The sequence below is a fragment of the Heterodontus francisci genome, chromosome 34 (genome assembly GCF_036365525.1).
Source record: "Heterodontus francisci isolate sHetFra1 chromosome 34, sHetFra1.hap1, whole genome shotgun sequence".
In the NCBI taxonomy this organism is placed as follows: domain Eukaryota; kingdom Metazoa; phylum Chordata; class Chondrichthyes; order Heterodontiformes; family Heterodontidae; genus Heterodontus; species Heterodontus francisci.
Genome location: NC_090404.1, coordinates 43,621,063 through 43,641,548, shown reverse-complemented (window position 1 = coordinate 43,641,548; position 20,486 = coordinate 43,621,063).

The window sequence follows — 20,486 nt, the reverse complement described above, 5'->3', positions numbered from 1 at the left end:
CAGGAGGTATATATCTAAAGTAAGGGGCAGGAGACTTCAAGGGGATTTGAGGGGAAAAATATCACCCAGAGGGTGGTTGGAATCTAGAACACACTACCTGAAGGAGTGGTGGAGGCAGGAACCCTCACAACCTTTAAGACATTTAGATGAGCACTTGAAATGCCATAGCATACAAGACTATGGGCCAAGTGCTGGAAAATGGGATTGGAATAGATAGGTGCTTGATGGCCAGCACAGACATGATGGGCTGAAGGGCCTGTTTCTGTGCTGTATAACTCTATGACTCTAATGTGTAAAGCATTGGTGTACACAGTAAAAATGTTGTTATCCGGCAATTTACCAAGTCAAAAGTTCTATTATCTGGAATTTCTGAAAACCTCGGAGGCTCGTCTCCCAATACTGAGTTTTTTCAAGTGCAGTTGATTGTTCTGGGTATTACTGTCCTGCAGTTAGTGATGCTGCTGATAGTCATCTTAGTGACGCTGCTGGCAGTTCATCTTGTTGTGTCACTGTGCTTCTGCAGTTTGGTGATTTATTTCCCCATCCACCCATTATAGCATCCAATATGTATTGACAGGAAAAGGGGGAAAGTGGGAAAAGGTTGTGTTGATGCTACAGCAGAAAATAGATATTTGCAGGTTTCTTGAAAAAAGTGGAAATTGTAATGTGTTAATGAATGAATATAATGTTAGTTCATCAACTATATATGACATCAAAGGTCAAAAAGACCAGTTGTTGAAATTCGTTGCACGTTCTGAGACTAATATAGCTGTTGCACAACACCGTCCTCTACATCAACCTAAATGAGAGCAGCCAGACAATGTATTGTAGGCATGATTTACATTGAAACGCCCCAGTCTCAGGCCCAATGCTCATTGCAAAGGCAAAAGACTTTCATAAGCAATTGGAATTGACTGAACCATGTGCATTTTCCAATAGATGGCTTTCTTGCATTGAACAGCAGAATGGCATAAGAAGGCTGGATGTAACTGGTAACAAAAATCAGCTGACCATGAGGCTGCAGAAAAATATTGTGATTTCTTCAACAAATTAATTGCTGAAAATGATCTATCCCCAGAACACATTTATAACAGAGATAAAACATACCTATTTTTGGTGCTGTTTGTCTAATTCTACCCTAGCTGGTGCGACTGAATCCAGTGCTGCAGGTTTGAAGCAAAATAAAGCCAGAATAACTGTGATTGCATGAGCAAATGCCACAGGAACGGACTGAGTGAAGCTTTTGGCGATGGGTATATATAATCGTCCTAGAGTATTTAAAGGTGTAAAACATTTACCTGTTGATTACAAAGTATAAAGTGATGCATGGATGGACAAATAAACTTTTAATGATTGGCTTCACTATGTTTTTATACCTTCAGTGAAAGAACATTTTAGAAAAATAAGAAAACCTGAAGATAACAAAACTATTCTTTTATTCGACAACTGTCGAGCGCACACTCGTGAATCGAACTTAGTGCCTGTAATATATTTACCATCTTCCTGTCTGCCAATGTTGCCTCATTGATTCAACCAATGGTCCAGGATATCATCCAGAATATGAAATGTTTTTACAGGAGAGACTTCCTAAGAAAGTTAATCAATCATTAAAGCACAATCCAAAACTTTCAATCAAATTAGAACATTAAAGATGTAATTTCCAATGTGGTTTGTACATGGAACTCAGTTAAAGGTGAAACATTAAGAGAGCTCGGAGAAAACTGTGGCCCAGTGTTATGTTTGCAGAAGTGTCTTCTGATGAAGAGGAATTTGGAGGCTTTAATGTTCAACATATATATAAAAAAATCACAAATTCTCGACATGCTGAGGGATGTTCCTTCAACAAACTCAATCAAGCAGCTTAGTGAAAATGATGTCGAAGATTGGGTTGAAGCTGACAAGGAGGTTGAAGTGACACATGTTGTTAGTGATGTGGAAATAACAGTGTCCGGAATCCTGAGAAGTCGAAGGAACCTGAAGAAGACTCGGCAGAAGATTCTAATGAGGAACAGAAAATAACTTGGGCTAATGCTGCATCAGCATTTGATACATGAATCAAATTTGCTGAAAGCCAGACTTGTTATTCTGCACACGAGTTTATGCAGCTACATATTTTGTTCTACTTTCATGCAAAAAAGACATGAGGCAAGTAGGCAAACTGATATCTGAAATCTTTTCAAGAAAGCTTCCAGGGTTTGCCCGAGGCTCAGTCGAGATTCAGTCCCATCACCTTCTACATCTAATGTTTTAGTGTAATTTATACATTACGTTTACTGTTCCTCAAGAATTCTGTGCACCATTATTGCCTCATGATTTCTGCATTGCACAGCTTCTTCTTTCATGTAATCATTTCTATTAAAATTAAAACGATTACATTGTATTGCCTTGGTAACATGACTCTTGATTAACCGGAATTTGATTATCCGGCACCTCTCAGGTCCAGCACATGATGGATAACAAAGCTTTTACTGTACCACAAAAAACAAGGGACCTGGTACTGAGCCCTGTGGAACCCCACTGGACACAAGCTTCCAGTCATGGTTCAGTTCCGGATGTAATTAACAGCAGAATCCACCCTCTACAGTTATATGTGAAATCACTGGTGTCCCAGCAGGTGGGATGACTGAGTGAATCCCTTCCCACACACTGAGCTGGTGAACGGCCTCTTCCCAGTTTGAGCTCATTGGTGTGTCAGTAAATCCTTTTTACTTTTAAATCTCGTCTCAGTCAGAACAGTGAAAAGGTCTGTTATAAATGTGAATACGTTGGCGTTCATTGAAGCGGGATGACTGAGTGAATCCCTTCCCACACATGGAGCAGGTAAATGGTGTCTTCCCAGTGTGAACTCGCTGGTGTCTCTGCAGGGCAGATTAGTGAGCAAATCTCTTCCCATACACGGAGCAGGTGAACAGCCTCTCCCCAGTGTGAGTTCGCTGGTGTGTCTGTAGATCCCGTATACTTTTAAATCTCTGCTCACAGTCCGAACATTTAAACGGCCTCTCCCCAGCGTGAGTGCATTGGTGTGTCTGTGGACCCCTTGTGTGTTTAAAGCTTTTCTCACACTCAGAACATTTAAATGGTAGCTCCCCAGTATGAACTCACTGATGTAAAGAGAGGTTGGATGAACATGTCAATCCCTACCCACATACATACCAGGTGAATGACCTCTCCCTAGTGTGACTGTGTTGATGAGTTTCTAGCCGGGATGGGGAATTGAATCCCTCCCACAGTCCCCACATTTCCAATGTTTCTCCGTGGTGCGAGTGTCCTTGTGTCTCTCCAGGTTGGGTGATCAGTTCAAGTCTGATCCACACACAGAACATGTGTGCAGTTTCTCCTCGCGATGAATGTGCGATTTTTTTCAGGCTGTGTAACTGGTTTCCACAGTCAGTGCACTGGAAAATTCTCACTTGGGTGTGTGTGTGTCTCAGTGCTTTTCCAGTTATACTGATGTTTGAAATCATTCCCTACAGACAGAACGAACAACAATTTCTCCTTCCACATTCAAAGCCTGATGTTCTTCAGGTCCTGATGAATCGAGTGACTCTGTCAGATCTTGATTTGGTGTTTGGTTTCAGTTTCCCATCTGTAAACCCTCCCCTGCTGAGCCCCTGTAAAAGGAGCTTATAAAAGCCATCACTGTCAGTCCAGGATAGAAATTCAAAAGAGACGAACATTTCTCTTGGTTTGAGTTTGCTGTGTATAAATCCTACTCTTCTAAGCCTCTGTAAAAGGAGTTTACAAAAGCCATCACTGTTAGTTCAGGATAGAAATTCACAATATTCTCTCCTCCTGCTTCCTAGCCCAGGATGGCTGCATATACGCCCTGCTCCCTGCTGCAAATAGTCCTGAGCAAAGGCAATATAGTGTTTGACCTTACAGTTTATTAATGCTAGTATCCTCCAAAAGAGCAGGGAAGCTTGCGGCCGTTAAACCGGGCCTGTTATCGGGAGAAAACCAGCAGCTGCAAATGTGGTACCTGGAGTTTTTTTAAATGGATTTCCGGCCGATACTGTGTGTCTCTGAAGCTTCCCCACCATCCAGTCCCCATTTCTCGTCCATCTGGAGACGTTCCCTGACTAGTCCCCATATCCCCCCATTTACTGATGCACTGACCAGTCTCCAGTTGTCCTCCATTTAGAGACGCTCCCTGACCAATCCCCATGTATTCACCATTTAGAGACGCACACTGACCAGTCCTTCTTTCTCCTCCATTTAGTGATGCTCACAGATGGATCTCTATTTAGTTTAGTTCAGTTTAGTTTAGAGATACAGCACTGAAACAGGCCCTTCGGCCCACTGAGTCTGTGCCGACCATCAACCACCCATTAAAAATAATCCTACACTACTTGTACCAAGCCCAGCCTCTACCAGTCATGGATGAGCTGGACATACAGCCAACAAAATCGGCACTCAGTGATGCCATTGATTCTCTAGCCAGCGGGAAAGCCCCTGGGAAGGACAGCATTACCCCTGAAATAATCAAGAGTGCCAAGCCTGCTATACTCTCAGCACTACATGAGCTGCTATGCCTGTGCTGGGACGAGGGAGCAGTACCCCAGGACACGCGCGATTCCAATATCATCACCCTCTCTAAAGACAAAGGTGACCGTGGTGACCGCAACAACTACCGTGGAATCTCCCTGCTCAGAATAGCGTGGAAAGTCTTTGCTCGAGTTGCTCTAAACAGGCTCCAGAAGCTGGCCGAGCGCGTCTACCCTGAGGCACAGTGTGGCTTTCATGCAGTGAGATCGACCGTTGACATGCTGTTCTCTGTTCGTCAGACACAGGAGAAATGCCGTGAACAACAGATGCCCCTCTACATTGCTTTCATTGATCTCACCAAAGCCTTTGACCTCGTCAGCAGACGTGGTCTCTTCAGACTACTAGAAAAGATTGGATGCCCACCAAAGCTACGAAGTATCATCACCTCATTCCATGACAATATGAAAGGCACAATTCAACATGGTGGCTCCTCATCAGAGCCCTTTCCTATTCTAAGTGGCATGAAACAGGGCTGTGTTCTCGCACCCCACCTTTTTGGGATTTTCTTCTCCCTGCTGCTTTCACATGCGTTCAAGTCCTCTGAAGAAGGAATTTTCCTCCACACAAGATCAGGGGGCAGGTTGTTCAACCTTGCCCATCTAAGAGCGAAGTCCAAAGTACGGAAAGTCCTCAGGGAACTCCTCTTTGCTGACGATGCTACTTCAACACCTCACACTGAAGAGTGCCTGTCATCGATAGGTTTGCGGCTGCCTGCAATGAATTTGGCCTAACCATCAGCCTCAAGAAAACGAACGTCATGGGGCAGGAAGTCAGAAATGCTCCATCCATCAATATGACCACGCTCTGGAATTGGTCCAAGAGTTCACCTACCTAGGCTCAACTATCACCAGTAACCTGTCTCTAGATGCAGAAATCAACAAGCGCATGGGAAAGGCTTCCACTGCTATGTCCAGACTGGCCAAGAGAGTGTGGCAAAATGGCACACCGAGTCCGAGTGTATCAAGCCTGTGTCCTCAGTACCTTGCTCGATGGAAGCGAGGCCTGGACAACGTATGTCAGCCAAGAGCGACGTCTCAATTCATTCCATCTTTGCTGCCTCCAGAGAATACTTGGCAGGACCATATCTCCAACACAGAAGTCCTCGAGGCGGCCAACATCCCCAGCTTATACACACTACTCAGTCAGCGGCGCTTGAGATGGCTTGGCCATGTGAGCCGCATGGAAGATGGCAGGATCTCCAAAGACACATTGTACAGCGAGCTCACCACTGGTATCAGACCCACCGGCCGTCCATGTCTCCGCTATAAAGACGTCTGCAAACGCGACATGAAATCCTGTGACATTGATCACAAGTCATGGGAGACAGTTGCCAGCGATCGCCAGAGCTGGTGGGCAGCCATAAAGACAGGGCTAAAATGTGGCGAGTCGAAGAGACTTAGTAGTTGGCAGGAAAAAAGACAGAGGCGCAAGGGGAGAGCCAACTGTGTAATAGCCCCGACAAACAAATTTTTCTGCAGCACCTGTGGAAGAGCCTGTCACTCCAGAATTAGCCTTTATAGCCACTCCAGGCGCTGCTTCACACACCACTGACCACCTCCAGGCACGTATCCATTGTCTCTCGAGATGAGGAGGCCAAAGAAGAAGAAGACACTAATCCCATATTCCTTCCACATCTCCACCTGTCCCTATACTAGTGGCAATTTATAATGGCCAATTTACCTACCAACCTGCAAGTCTTTTGGCTTCTGGGAGGAAACCGGAGCACCCAGAGAAATGCCACGCAGACACAGGGAGAACTTGCAAATTCCACACAGGCAGTACCCAGAATTGAACCCGGGTCGCTGGAGCTGTGAGGCTGCCGTGCTAACCACTGCGCCACTATGATGCTCTGACTAGTCTCCAGTTCTCCTCCATTTAGAGACGCTCCCTGACCAGTTCCCACTTTCTCCTCCATTTCGAGACGCTCCCTGACCAATCCCCATGCATCCATTTAGTGACGCTCACTGACCAGCCCCCATTTCTCCTCCATTTAGAGACGCTCCCTGACCAATCCCCATGTATTCACCATTTAGAGACGCACACTGACCAGTCCCTCGTTCTCCTCCATTTAGAGACGCTCCCTGACCAGTCTCCATTTTTCCTCCATTTAGAGACGCTCCCTGACCAGTCTCCATTTTTCCTCCATTTAGAGACGCTCCCTGACTAGTCTCCATTTATCCTCCATTTACAGACGCTCCCGGACTAGTCTCCATTTTTCCTCCATTTAGAGACGTTCCCTGACTAGTCTCCATTTATCCTCCATTTAGAGACGCTCCCTGTCTCTCCTGGATTTTGGGACAGTCTCTGCTCTCGGCTCTTTGTTGAGATTCGGGCCGGAGAGAAGCACTGGAAACTGCGGCTGGGGATTGATCTTGTTGTTTGTTGTGATCTCGCTGTTTAGTTTATCTCCCGGCTCCACTCACACCGCCCGCCCACCTGGCTGATTGACGGCGACTGCGAACCAATAGGAAGAGAGCGGGCAGGACTGGATGATCGGACTGGCTGTGGGACCTCCAACCAATCGGAGTGAGCGAGGGGCCGCCCCTCTTCCTATTGGTTTAGAGCTGCCACCAATCAACCGGACATTGTGAGTTGTCAGGTCTGAGGTCGCTGGTGAGAGCTTAAGGTACCGAGTGCGCAGGAGCTTTGTGCCACAGTGTTTCAGGTGAGTGTAGTTAAGTAATTGGCGTCGGGAGGAATGGAGCCGGTGGGGAGGCTTCAGAAACACCCGGTGTAGGCCTCAGCACCCTCAATAAGAAGCTCCAGGTCCAGCGTTTGTACCGAGCGGGGCTTCTCCCGGTGACAGGCCCGGGGTTAACGGCCGCCAGATTTCCAGCTCTTTTGGAGGAAATAAAGATGAATAAAGTGTAACATCAAAGGAGAAAAGTTTAAAGGAAACTGAGCTCAGTTATAAAGGGGCCTGGGGGAGGGGAGGGAGGAACCATTTGGGACACAGCGCAGGGCAGGAGGTCCCCCCTCCCCCACTCCCTGGTTCCACAAAGACTCCCCTTGGATTGGGCCACACCTGGGCAGGGCTGGCTCAAGGTGCAGGAAGCTGCTAGGCTGAGCTGTGGACTGGGAGGAGTGGGGGGTTTGACTGACAGGCCTGGGGTGGGGGATATCAGGGCTCCCCCTTTTCCTCCTGGGATCTTTTACTGGAGTCGTGTTGCTGAGTGTTTCTAAACTCTGTCTCCCTATCCCGGTAATGTCGGTGGATTGTAGGTTGCTGTGAGTGTTGGACTATATTGTCTCTCCTCATTCTTCCTAAAGGCCGGCTCCCCGTCCCGGACCTGACGACATGTCGGATTCGGGTCGGGTTGAGTCGCACTTCCGGGTCTGGAATTCGGGCTCGAGTCTTGTCAGACCGTCTCGGACGCGCCCTATCACAACCTAAGGTTAGTGGCTCCAATGTTGATGTAATTTTGTGGTGGTTTTGTAACAGTTTTTTTAAGCTTTGTGCAGATCAGCCACAAAGTGAAAAAACGGAAGGTCGATTGGGTTGGGTCGAGTGAGTGAAAAAAATGGAAGGACTCTGGATGGCTCGGGATCGGATGTGGTTCAGTCAGGCCCGGGTCAGGTTTCATTTGCAGACCTGAGCCAGTCTTTAATTCTTCCTCCTGCTGCCACTCCGTGTTCCAGGCTGCAGAATCCGGTGGCTCGATGCACCTGAAATGTTAACTCTGTTTCTCTCTCTACAGATGCTCTTTGCTCTGGGTATTTCCAGCATTTTCTTCTTTTATTTCAGATTTCCTGCATTTGCAGTATTTCGCTATCGTTTTATTGCAGGAGTTGCTCAGAGAATGGTCGAATGTCTGAGGTACAGAAAGAGGCTGTTTGGCCAGAAAAATAAGACCCGCCCAGGCGAATCCCATTTTCCAGCATTCGGTCTGTAGTCCTACAGATTATGGCACTTCAGATGCACATCCAGATACCTTGAAATGAGATGAGGTTTTCTGCCTCTACCACTCTTTCATGCAGTGAGTTCCAGACCCCACCACCCTCTGGGTGAAAAATAAATCCTTATCTCCCCTCTAATCCTTCTACCAATCATTTGAAATCTATGCCCCCCAAGTCACTGACTTCTTTGCTAAGGTAAATAGACCTTTCACCTCCACTCTAACCAGGCCTCCTCAAAATTTTGTACATTTCAATCAGATCTCCCCTCAGCCTCCTCTGCTCCAAGGAGAACAACCTCAGCCTGTCCAATCTTTTCTCATGGCTGCATTTTTTCAGTCTTGGCAACATCCTCGTAATTCTCCTCTATATCCGCTCCAGTGCAGTTATATCCTTTCTGTAATGAGGTGACCAGAACTGCACACAGTTCTCAACTTGTGGTCTAACTAGTGTTTTTTATAGTTCAAGCATAACTCTTATGTTCTATACCTCGGCTAATCAAGGAAAGGATTCCATATGCCATCTTAACCACCTTATTGACCTGTCCAGCTACTTTGATGGATCTGTGGACATTCACTCCAAGGTCATAGCACATACAGCACAGAAACAGGCCCTTTGGCCCATCGTGTCTGTGCTGGCCATCAAGCACCTACCTATTCTAATCCCATTTTCCAGCACTTGGCCCATAGTCTTGTATGCTATGGCATTTTAAGTGCTCATCTAAATACTTCTTAAATGTTATGATGGTTCCTGCCTCTACCACCTCCTCAGACAGTGCCTTCCACATTCCAACCACCCTCTGGGTTAAAAAAAAATCCTCAAATCCCCTCTAAACCTCTTGCCCCTTATCTTAAATCTATGCCCCTCTGCTAAGGGAAAAAGATTCTTCCTATCTAACCTATCAATGCCCCCTCATAATTTTGTATACCTCAATAATGTCGCCCCTCAGCCTTCTCTGCTCTAAGGAAAACAAACCTAGCATTTTCAATCTCTCTTCGTAGCTGAAATGCTCCAGCCCAGGCAACATCCTGGTGAATCTCCTCTGCACCCTGTCCAGTGCAATCACATCCTTTCTATAGTGTGGTGCCCAGAACTGTGCACAGTACTCCAGCTGTGGCCTAAATAGCGTTTTATACAGCTCCATCATAACCTCCCTGCTCTTATATTCTATGCCTCGGTTAATAAAGGCAAGTATCCCATATGCCTTCCTAACTACCTTATCTACCTGTGCTACTGCCGTCAGTGATCTATGGACAAGTACACCAAGGTCCCTCTGACCTTCTGTACTTCCTAGGGTCCTACCATCCATTGCATATTCCCTTGCCTTGTTAGTTCTCCCAAAATGCATCACCTCACACTTCTCAGGATTAAATTCCATTTGCCACTGCTCTGCCCATCTTACCAGCCCATCTATATCGTCCTGTAATCTAAGGCTTTCCTCCTCACTATTTACGACACCATCAATTTTCATGTCATCTGTGAACTTATTGATCATGCCTCCTATATTCACGTCTAAATCATTAATGTTTGCTACAAACAGCAAGGGTCACAGCACCGATCCCTGCGGTACACCACTGGTCACAGGCTTCCACTCGCAAAAACAATGCTCAACCATCACCCTCTGCCTCCTGCCACTAAACCAATTTTGGATCCAATTTGCCAAATTACCCTGGATCCCATGGGCTTTTACTTTCTTAACCAATCTCCCATGCGGGACCTTATCAAAAGCCTTACTGAAGTCCATGTGGACTACATGAACTGCTTTACCCTCATCTACACAGCTAGTCACCTCCTTGAAAAATTCAATGAAGTTAGTTAGACACGATTTCCCCCTGACAAAGCCATGCTGACTATCCCTGATTAATCCCTGCCTCTCCAAGTGGAGTGTAATCCTGTCCCTCAGAATGTTTTCCAATAGTTTCCCTACCACTGATGTTAGACTCACTGGCCTGTAATTACCTGGTTCATCCCTGCTATCCTTCTTGAATAATGGTACCACATTCGCTGTCCTCCAGTCTTCTGGTACCTCTCCTGTGGCCAGAGAGGATCTGAAAATTTGTGTCAGAGCCCATGCTATCTCCTCCGTTGCCTCACATAACAGCCTGGGATACATCTCATCTGGGCTCGGGGATTTATCCACTTTTAAGCCCGCTAAAACAGCTAATACTTCCTCCCTTTCAATACTACTATGTTCATGTATAGTTCAATCCCCCTCCCTGATCTCTACACCTACATTGTCCTTCTCCATAGTGAACACAGATGACAAGTAATTATTTAAAACCTCACCTATATCCTCAGGCTCCACACACAGATTACCACTTTGGTCCCTACCCTTTCCCTGCTTATCCTCTTGCCCTTAATATAAGTGATAAAATGGCTTAGGATTTTCCTTTATCTTTCCTGCCAGTGTTTTTTCATTCCCCCTCTTTGCTCTTCTAATTACTTTTTGAAGTACCTGTCTCCACTTTCCTCTACTTCTCCGGTGCCTCCACTGTTTTCAGCAGTCCGAATCTGCTGTATACCTCCTATTTTTTTCCCTTATCCACTCCTCTATATCTGTTGACATCCAGGGTTATAGAGTCATGGAGAGATACAGCACTGAAACAGGCCCTTCGGCCCATCGAGTCTATGCCGACCAACAACCACCCATTTATTCTGGTATATGGGATTATACCATTAATACCATATTTCCTACCACATCCCCACCACCTACCTACACTAGGGGCAATTTATAATGGACAATTTACCTATCAACCTGCAAGTCTTTGGCTGTGGGAGGAAACCAGAGCACCCGGCGGAAACCCACGCGGTCACAGGGAGAATTTACAAATTCCGCTGAGGCAGTACCCAGAACCGAACCCGCATCGCTGGAGCTGTGAGGCTGCGGTGCTAACCACTGTGTCACCCTAAACTGTGCAGGTTCCCTGGACTTGTTAGTCCTACCCTTCACCTTATCGGGTACATGTTGTCTCTGAACACTCACTATTCCCTCTTTGATCCTACTGGTCTGATGTCGACTTTCCTACAGGTAGCTGCAATCAATCCACTTTGGTCAGATCCTGTTTTATCATATTGAAATCGGTCTTCCCCCAATTCAGTACCTTTATTTCCGGCCCGTCTTTGTCCTTTTCCATAACTACCTTAAATCTTAGAGTTATGATCACTATCCCTGAAATACTCCCCCACTGACACTTCTACCACTTGTCCAGCTTCATTCCCTAGGATTAGATCCGGTACTGCCCCATCTGCCCTGGTAGATGCAGGAAGGATGTTCCCGATGATGGGGGAGTCCAGAATTAGGGGTCGTCGTCCAAGGATACGCAGTAAACCTTTTCAGGACTGAGATGAGGAGAAAATTCTTCGACCAGAGTGGTCAGCCTGTGGAATTCATTACCACAGAAAGCAGTTGAGGCCAAAACATTGAATGTTTTCAAAAAGGAGTTAGATATCGTTCTCGGGTCTGCAGGGATCAAAGGGTATTGGGCGAAAGTCGGAACAGGTTACTGAGTTGGATGATCAGCTATGATCATAACGAATGCTGGAGCAGGCTCAAAGGGCCAAATGGCCTTCTCCTGCTCCTGTTTTCTATGTTTCTCTTGTAGGACTTTATACGTGCTGGCTCAAAAAGCTCTCGATGCATTTTAAGAATTCCGATCCCTTTAAGCCTTTTGCACTAAGACTATTCCAGTTAATATTGGGGAAGTTGAAATCCCCTACTATTATTACCCTATTATTTTTACACTTCTCTGAGATTTGCCGATAGATCTGCTCCTCTATCTCTCCCTGACTGTTTGGAGGCCTGTAGTACACTCCCAGCCAACTGATTGCCCCTTTTTTGTTTTTACGTTCTACCCATATGGCCTCATTTGAGGAACCTTCTAAAGATATCATCCCTCCTTACTGCAGTAATTGATTCCTTGATCAACAGTGCATTGCCACCTCCTCTTTTACACCCTCCCCTGTCACACCTGACGATTCTGTACCCTGGAATATTGAGCTGCCAGTCCTGCCCCTCCCTCAACCATGTCCTTTACATCCTCTACACTTCTCAGTATTCTCCCATTAATTGTTCATCTCTTTGCCTTCTTTGACCTTACCAAGCGCATCACCTCACACTTCTCTGGGTTAAATTCCATTTGGCACTTTTCTTCCCACCTGACCAGTCCATTGATATCTTCCTGCAGTCTGCAACTGTCCTCCTCGCAATCAACCACATGGACAATTTTTGTGTCGTCTGCAAATTTCTTGATCATTTCCCCCTACATTTACGTCCAATAATATATACCACAAAAAGCAGGGGACCCAGTACTGAGCCCTGAGGAACGCCACTGGAAACAGCCCTCCAGTTACAAAAACAGCTGTCAACAATTACCCTTTGCTTCCTGCCACTGAGCCAATTTTGTTTCCAGCTTGCTGCATTTCCCTGGATCTCTCAGACTCTTTTTTTTAACCAGTCTGCCATGTGGGACCTTGTCAAAAGCCTTGCTAAAATACATACAGACCACATGAACTGCACTAACCTCATCAATCCTCCTTGTTACTTCTTCACAAAATTCATTCAAGTTAGTCAGACATGACCTCCTCAGTCGAGAAACACAGACAGACCAATTAAGATAAATGAAAGCAAAATACTGCGAATGCTGGAAATCTGAAATAAAAACAATGTGCTGGAAATACTTAGCAGATCTGGCAGCATCTATTCTGATGAAAGGTCACTGGCCTGAAACGTTAACTCTGCTTCTCTCTCCACAGAGAGACCTGCTGAGTATTTTCAGCACTTTGTTTTTATTTCGGACCAGTTAGAGCCAGTTTGTATGGGGGTGGGTGTTGGATGTGGAGGTTGGTCCCTGACCTCCTGTATAGGTCTTTATTGTTGCATCACTGTTGAGATGCAGGAGAAGCTGCTGGCTTTAACCCCGGGTACAGTTGCGCCCAGTCGGGCCCAAAAATTTCCAATGTGAGACTGTCTGAGGTGAGAGTGACTGCCCTTTATGTCAAGGCAGCATTTGACCAAGTATGGCATCAAGGAGCCTAGAAAAAAATGAAGTCAATGGGAATCGGGGAAAACTCTCTGCTAGTTGGAGTCATACCTAACGCAAAGGAAGATGGTTGTTGGAGGTCAATCATGTCAGCTCCAGGACATCACTGCAGGTGTTCCTCAGGGTAGTGTCCTAGACCCAACCATCTTCAGCTACTTTATCAATGACCTTCCTTCCACCATAAGGTCAGAAGTGGGGATGTTCACTGATGACTGCACAATGTTCAGCACCATTCGCGACTCCTCAGATACTGAAGCAGTCAGTGTAGAAATGCAGCAAGACCTGGACAATATCCAGGCTTGGGCTGTTAAGTGACAAGTAGCATTCACACCACACAAGTGTCAGGCAATGACCATCTCAAACAAAAGAGAATCTAACCATCACCCCTTGATGTTCAATGGCATTATGATCGCTGAATCCCCCACTATCAACATCCTGGGGGCTATCATTGACGAGAAACTGAATTGGAGTAGCATATAAATATTGTGGCTACAAGAGCAGGTCAGAGGCTAGGAAACCTGGAACGAGTATCTCACCTCCTGACTCCCCAAAGCCAGTCCACCATCTACAAGGCACAAGTCAGGAGTGTGACAGAATACTCTCCACTTGCTTAGATGGGTGCAGCTTCAACAACACTCAAAAAGCTCAACACCATCCAGGACAAAGTAGCCCACTTGATTGGCATCTAATCCAGAAACATTCACTCCCTCCATTACGCGCACAGTGGTAGCAGTTTGTACCATTTACAAGATGCACTGCAGTAACGCACCAAGGCTCCTGAGACAGCACCTTCCGAACCCACAACCTCGACCAACTAGAAGGACAAGGGCAGCAAATGCATGGGAACACCATCACCTGCAAGTTCCCCTCCAAGTCACACACGATCCTGACTTGGAACTATATCGCCGTTCCTTCACTGACGCTGGGCAAAATCCTGGAACTCCTTTCCTAACAGCACTGTGGGTGTACCTACCCCACATGGACTGCAGCGGTTCAAGAAGGCAACTCACCACCATCTTCTCAAGGGCAATTAAGGATGGGCAATAAATGCTGGCTGGCCACTGACATCCACATCCCATGAATGAATAAAAAAAAGTCAAAGGAGGTTGATTCCAGTTTAGATGAGTTTTCTAAATGGAAACCAACCATTCAATGTGAAAGAGTATTGTTTTAATAAGTATTTCTGTAGAGGTTTTTCATCCGTTTTACATATACAGTTTTTTTTACTTCATTCCTTGGATATGGGTGTCATAGCAAAAGAGTGTATTTTATCAATCTCCTGTTGCCCGTTGAGAAGGTGATGGTGGGCCTTCTTCCTGAACCACTGCAGTCTGTGTGGTGAAGGTGCTCCCACAATGGTGTTAGGGAAGGAGTTACAGGATTTTCACCCAGTGATGATGAAGGAATGGTGCTATATGTCCAAGTTAACATAACTTGTATTTATGTCGCACCTTTGATGAAATGAAATCAACAGGAGTGTTATAAAGCAACATTTGACACTGAGCCACATAAGCAGATATTAGGGGAGATGACCAAAAGTTTGATCAGAGAGGTGGGTTTTAAGAAAAGTATCCTCAGGACAGTACACAGCAGAGCACATGAGCGACCATCCCGGGCCAGGAAGCAGGAGGAGAGAATATTGCGAATTTCTATCCTGGAATGACAGTGATGCCTTTTGTAAATTCCTTTTACAGGCAATGAGAAGGTGAGGATCTGCAGTTGGCGAAACACAGACCAAACATGACGTAAAGATTTGATTCCATTCGTCAGAACCTGAATATCATCGGCCTTTGAAACATGAAAAAAAGGTTTGCCTGTTCTGTCTGTGGGAGAAGATTTCAGGTATCAGTGTGACTGGAAAAGCACTGAGATAAGCAAAGAACATTAAGAACATTCCTGAACATTAATTGATACCAAGGTCTTGTAAATATGAGCATTAATTCACCCCGGGCCCTGTAAACCCGAGCATTAATCCACCCCGTGGTCCTGTAAACCTGGACATTAATCCACCCCTGGGCCTTGTAAACCTGGACATTAATCCACCCCTGGGTCCTGTAAACCTGGACATTAATCCACCCCTGGGCCCTGTAAACCCGAGCATTAATCCACCCCTGGGCCTTGTAAACCTGGACATTAATCCACCCCTGGGTCCTGTAAACCTGGACATTAATCCACCCCTGGGCCCTGTAAACCCGAGCATTAATCCACCCCTGGGCCTTGTAAACCCGAGCATTAATCCACCCCTGGGCCCTGTAAACCTGAGCATTAATCCACCCCTAGGCCCTGTAAACTTGAGCATTAATCCACCCCTGGACCCTGTAAACCCGAGCTTAATCCACTCCTGGGCCCTGAAAACCCGAGTATTAATCCGCCCCTGGGCCCTGAAAACCCGAGCATTAATCCACACCTGGGCTCTGTAAACACGAGCATTAATCCACCACTGGGCCCTATAAACCCGAGCATTAATCCACCCCTGGGTCTTGTAAACCCAAGCATTAATCCACCCCTGGGCCCTGTAAACCTGAAGATTAATCCACCCCTGGGCCCTGTAAACCCGAGTATTAATCCACACTGGGCCCTGTAAAGTTGAAGATTAATCCACCCCTGGGCCCTGTAAACCCGAGCATCAATCCACCCCTGGGTCCTGTAAACCCGAGCATTAATCCACCCGTGGGTCCTGTAAACCCGAGCATTAATCCACACTGGGCCCTGTAAACCCGAGCATTAATCCACCCCTGGTCCCTGTAAACCCGAGCATTAATCCACCCCGGGCCTTGTAAACCCGAGCATTAATCCACCCCTTGGCCCTTTGACCCCGAGCATTAATCCACCCCTGGGCCCAGTGAACCTGTGCATTAATCCACCCATGCTGTACATACACAGAATAACAGCCCAGAAACAGGCAGTTTTGGTCCCACTAGTCTGTGCTGATGTTTATAGTTAGCATGAGCCTCCTCCCAATCTAATTACCTTGTCCCACCCTTCCCCCATATCCCTGTATTCTCTTCTTCCTCATAAATGTTTTGAGCTTCTCATTAAACACATCATTGCTCTCAGCTTCAACCACTCCACATGGCCGCGAGTTCCACATTCTCACCAGTCTCTGAGTAGAGAAATTCCTCCTAAGTTCTCTATTTGACCTGTTAATGTCTGTCTTATATTGCTGCCCCCTTGTTCTGACTGACTGATAATTTTAAAGACCTCTATCAGATCTCCTCCTAGTCTTCTCTTTTCCAGAGAAAGGAGCCCCAGCCTACTCAATCTTGCTGCATAGTAATATCCTCTCTGGTGACATCTTTGTAAATCTATTCTGCACATTCTTCAATATCCTTTTTTAATCTGGAGACCAGAACTGCTCACAGTCCTTCTAAGTGAGGTTCTCTATAAATTTAACATTCCCTCCCTGCTGTTACATTGTATTCCTCTCGAAAAGAACATCAGCTCTTTCTTTGCTTTCTTATTGACTTGTGTTGCTCCTTTTAGTGATTTATGTGACTCTGTTCCCAGATCTCTTTGCTCCTCTGCTCCATTTAATTTCTTACATTCTAACCAATAACTGGCCTCCTTATTCCTCCTCCCAAAATGAACCAGCTCACAGTTCACTATGTTGAATTTCATTTCCCATTTATCTGTCCAGTCTGCCAGCCTGTTTATGTCTTCCTGGATTTCAGTGCACTTCTCCACATTATTAGTTCTGCCACCCAGTTTGGTGTCTTCTGCAAATTGTGAAAACCTCCTCTAATTCCTGAGTCCAAATGTGGGTAATGAACAGAAGTCCGATTGTATTTCAACCATTGTTAATAACCGGGCACTCGGGTATCTCTATAATTTATGTAATAATTTTGTTCATTGCCTCTCCAGCCCCAATCTCAATGGGATGACATGTAAAGAATCATCCATTCAGCAATTGGAGCTATCAATGGCAGATTAATTACCCAGGATCCCCCGAGTGTCAGAAAGTCCCATATCAATGACTACAGGAGCCCAGTGTGTGTTTGGCTTCTTTTAGTTTGATTGGACCACATGTTCCAGATCATGATCCAGAATCGGAGGTAATTTTTAAAAGAAACAATGGCAACATGAGGAAAAATCTTTGTACACAGCGAGTGGTTAGGATCTGGAATGCACTGCCTGAGAGTGTGGTGAGATCGATTCAGTTGAGGCCTTCAAAAGAGAACTGGATAATTCTCGGAAGAGAAGACATTTTTGGGGCAGCAGAGAAAAGGGAGTGGGATGAAATGAGTTGCTCTTGCAGAGAGCTGGCACAGTCACGATGGGCTGAATGGCCTCTTTCTGTGCTGTAACCAATCTATGATTCCATTCTATATGGGGAACAAGAGAGAAAAAATGTTTCTGGACAGACAGTGTTAACTTTTGTAAAATCCTTTTACAGGAGATCAGAACGGGAGGATTTGCAGACGGGAAACACAAACCAATCCTCACATCAAGATCTGACTCGATTCATCAGGACCTGAATATCGTCGGCCTTTGAATGTGGAAGGAGAAATGTTTGTCTGTTCTGTCTGCGGGAAAAGTTTTCAAATATCAGTGTGACTGGAAAAGCACCTAGACACACACGCACCCGAGTGAGAGTGTTCCAGTGACTGACTGTGGAAAGAGCTTTCATCAGTTACACAGCCTGAAAAAACATCACACCATTCACAGCGGGGAGAAGCTGTACACGTGTTCTATGTGTGGATGAGGCTTCAACTGATCATCCAACCTGGAGAGACACAAGGACACCCGTACCATAGAGAAACCATGTAATTGTGGCGACTGTGGGAAGGGATTTAATTACCCATCCTGGCTAGAAATTCATCAACACGCACACACTGGGGACAGGCCGTACACCTGCTCCGTGTGTGGGAAGGGATTCACTCATTCAAACCATCTCCTGAAACACCAATTGGTTCACTGCATCGAGAGATGTTTTACATGTTCTGAATGCGAGAAGAACTTTAAAAGCAAAAATGACCTGCTCGCACACCAACGCACTCACAGTGGGAAGAGGCCGTTCACCTGTTCTGTGTGCGGGGAGGAATTCACGAAGTCATCCAACTTGCTGAAACACCAGCGAGTTCACACTGGAGAGAGGCTGTTCAGCTGCTCCGTGTGCATGAAGGGATTCACTTGCTCTTCCACTCTGCTGACACACCAGCGAATTCATACCGGGGAGAGGCCGTTCCCCTGCTCAGTGTGTGGGGAGGGATTCAATCAGTTATGCAACCTGCTGAGACACCAGCTAGTTCACACTGGGGAGAGGCCGTTCACCTGCTCAGAGTGTGGAAAGGGATTCACTCAGTCGTCCACGCTGCTGAGACACCAGCGAGTTCACACTGGGGAGAGACCGTTCACCTGCTCTCTGTGTGGGAAGGGATTCACTCAGTCATCGAACCTGCTGAGACACAAACACGTTCATACTGGGGAGAGGCCGTTCACCTGCTCTGTGTGTGGGAAGGGATTCACTCAGTCATCCAACCTGCTAACACACCAGCGAGTTCACAAGTGACTGCAGGGGTTAGATTCTGCTGTTATTGCTACTGGTAATCACATCCAGAACTGAACCATGTTCATTTTGATAGTTTAAATTTGTTTCTGCTGCTGTTAATAACCCTTTAGCTGGGCTGAGGTTTTATTCTCTGGATCAAAGTCAATGAAATCAGCTTTGTTTCCAACTCACAGTGTGTTGAGTATTTGTTTCCTCCAGGATAAGAGGAGAGTAAATGATATCCTGTTCTCAACTGTTCCATTTCTTGGCCTTTTCTCCTTCTTGAAGAAAGTCTTGTATTTTTTAGGGTCTTTCATGACATCAGGATGTCTCCAAGCACTTTACAGCCAATGAAATTCTATTGTACTGCAACCACTGTTGTAATGCAGGAAATGTGACAGATCATTTGCACACAGCAAGCTCCCACAGACAGCAATGTGATAATGTCCAGATAATCTGTATTAGTGATGTTGATTAGGTGATAAATATTAGCCAAGACTCTGGGGAGATATCCCCTGCTCCTCAGGATAACGTCAATGGATCTTTTATACACTTCAGTTGAAGGTGTCATCTGAAAGACGGGACATCTCTGACAGTGCAGCACTCCCTCAGTACTGCAGAGGAAGGTCAGTCTTGATTTTATGCTCCAGTCTCTGGAGGTGGATTTGAACCCACAACCCACGGACTCAAATGAGAAAGTAACCACTGAGCTACGACTAACACCTCGTCATTAGTCTAGATCTCACTTTTATTTCAGGTCTCATATCTTTGTAATTCTCATGGATAAGTCTGAACTCCCCAGAGTTCCTCTTCCAACCTTGGTATCCAGGGAAGGTATCGGTAACACACCCGTACCAGTCCTGGGAGTGTTTGATGGGACATTGTAGAGGGAGCTTTACTCTATATCTAGCTCCGTGCTGTACCTGCTGTGGGAGTATTTGATGGGATAGTGTCGAGGGAGCTTTGCTCTGTACCTACCCATATTTTATTCAACAACAAAAGCAGGAAATGCTGGAATCACTCAGCAGGTCTGGCAGCATCTGTGGAAAGAGAAGCAGAGTTAACGTTTCGGGCCAGTGTCCCTTCTTCGGATTTTGTTTCAGATTTCCAGCATCCGCAGTATTTTGCTTTTATTCCATGTTTTATTCAGGTCTCTTTTATATATTTTTGTTGAGGGGGCCTTTATTTCTCAGACCCCCTTTATATACATTTTGTTTTAAAATCAGGACTGAGATGAGGAGAAATTTCTTCATCCAGAGCGTGGTGAGCCTGTGGAATTCGCTGCCAAAGAAAGCAGTTGAGGCCAAAACATTGTATGTTTTCAAGAAGGAGTTTGATATAGTTCTTGGTTCTAAAGGGATCAAATGATATGGGGCAATAGCAGGAACAGGTTACTGAGTTGGATGATCAGCGATGTTCATAATGAATGGTGGAGCAGGCTCGAAGGGCCGAATGGCCTATTCCTGCTCCTATTTTCTATGTTTCAATGTAACTTTATTAAAAACAGATAAATAAAACAA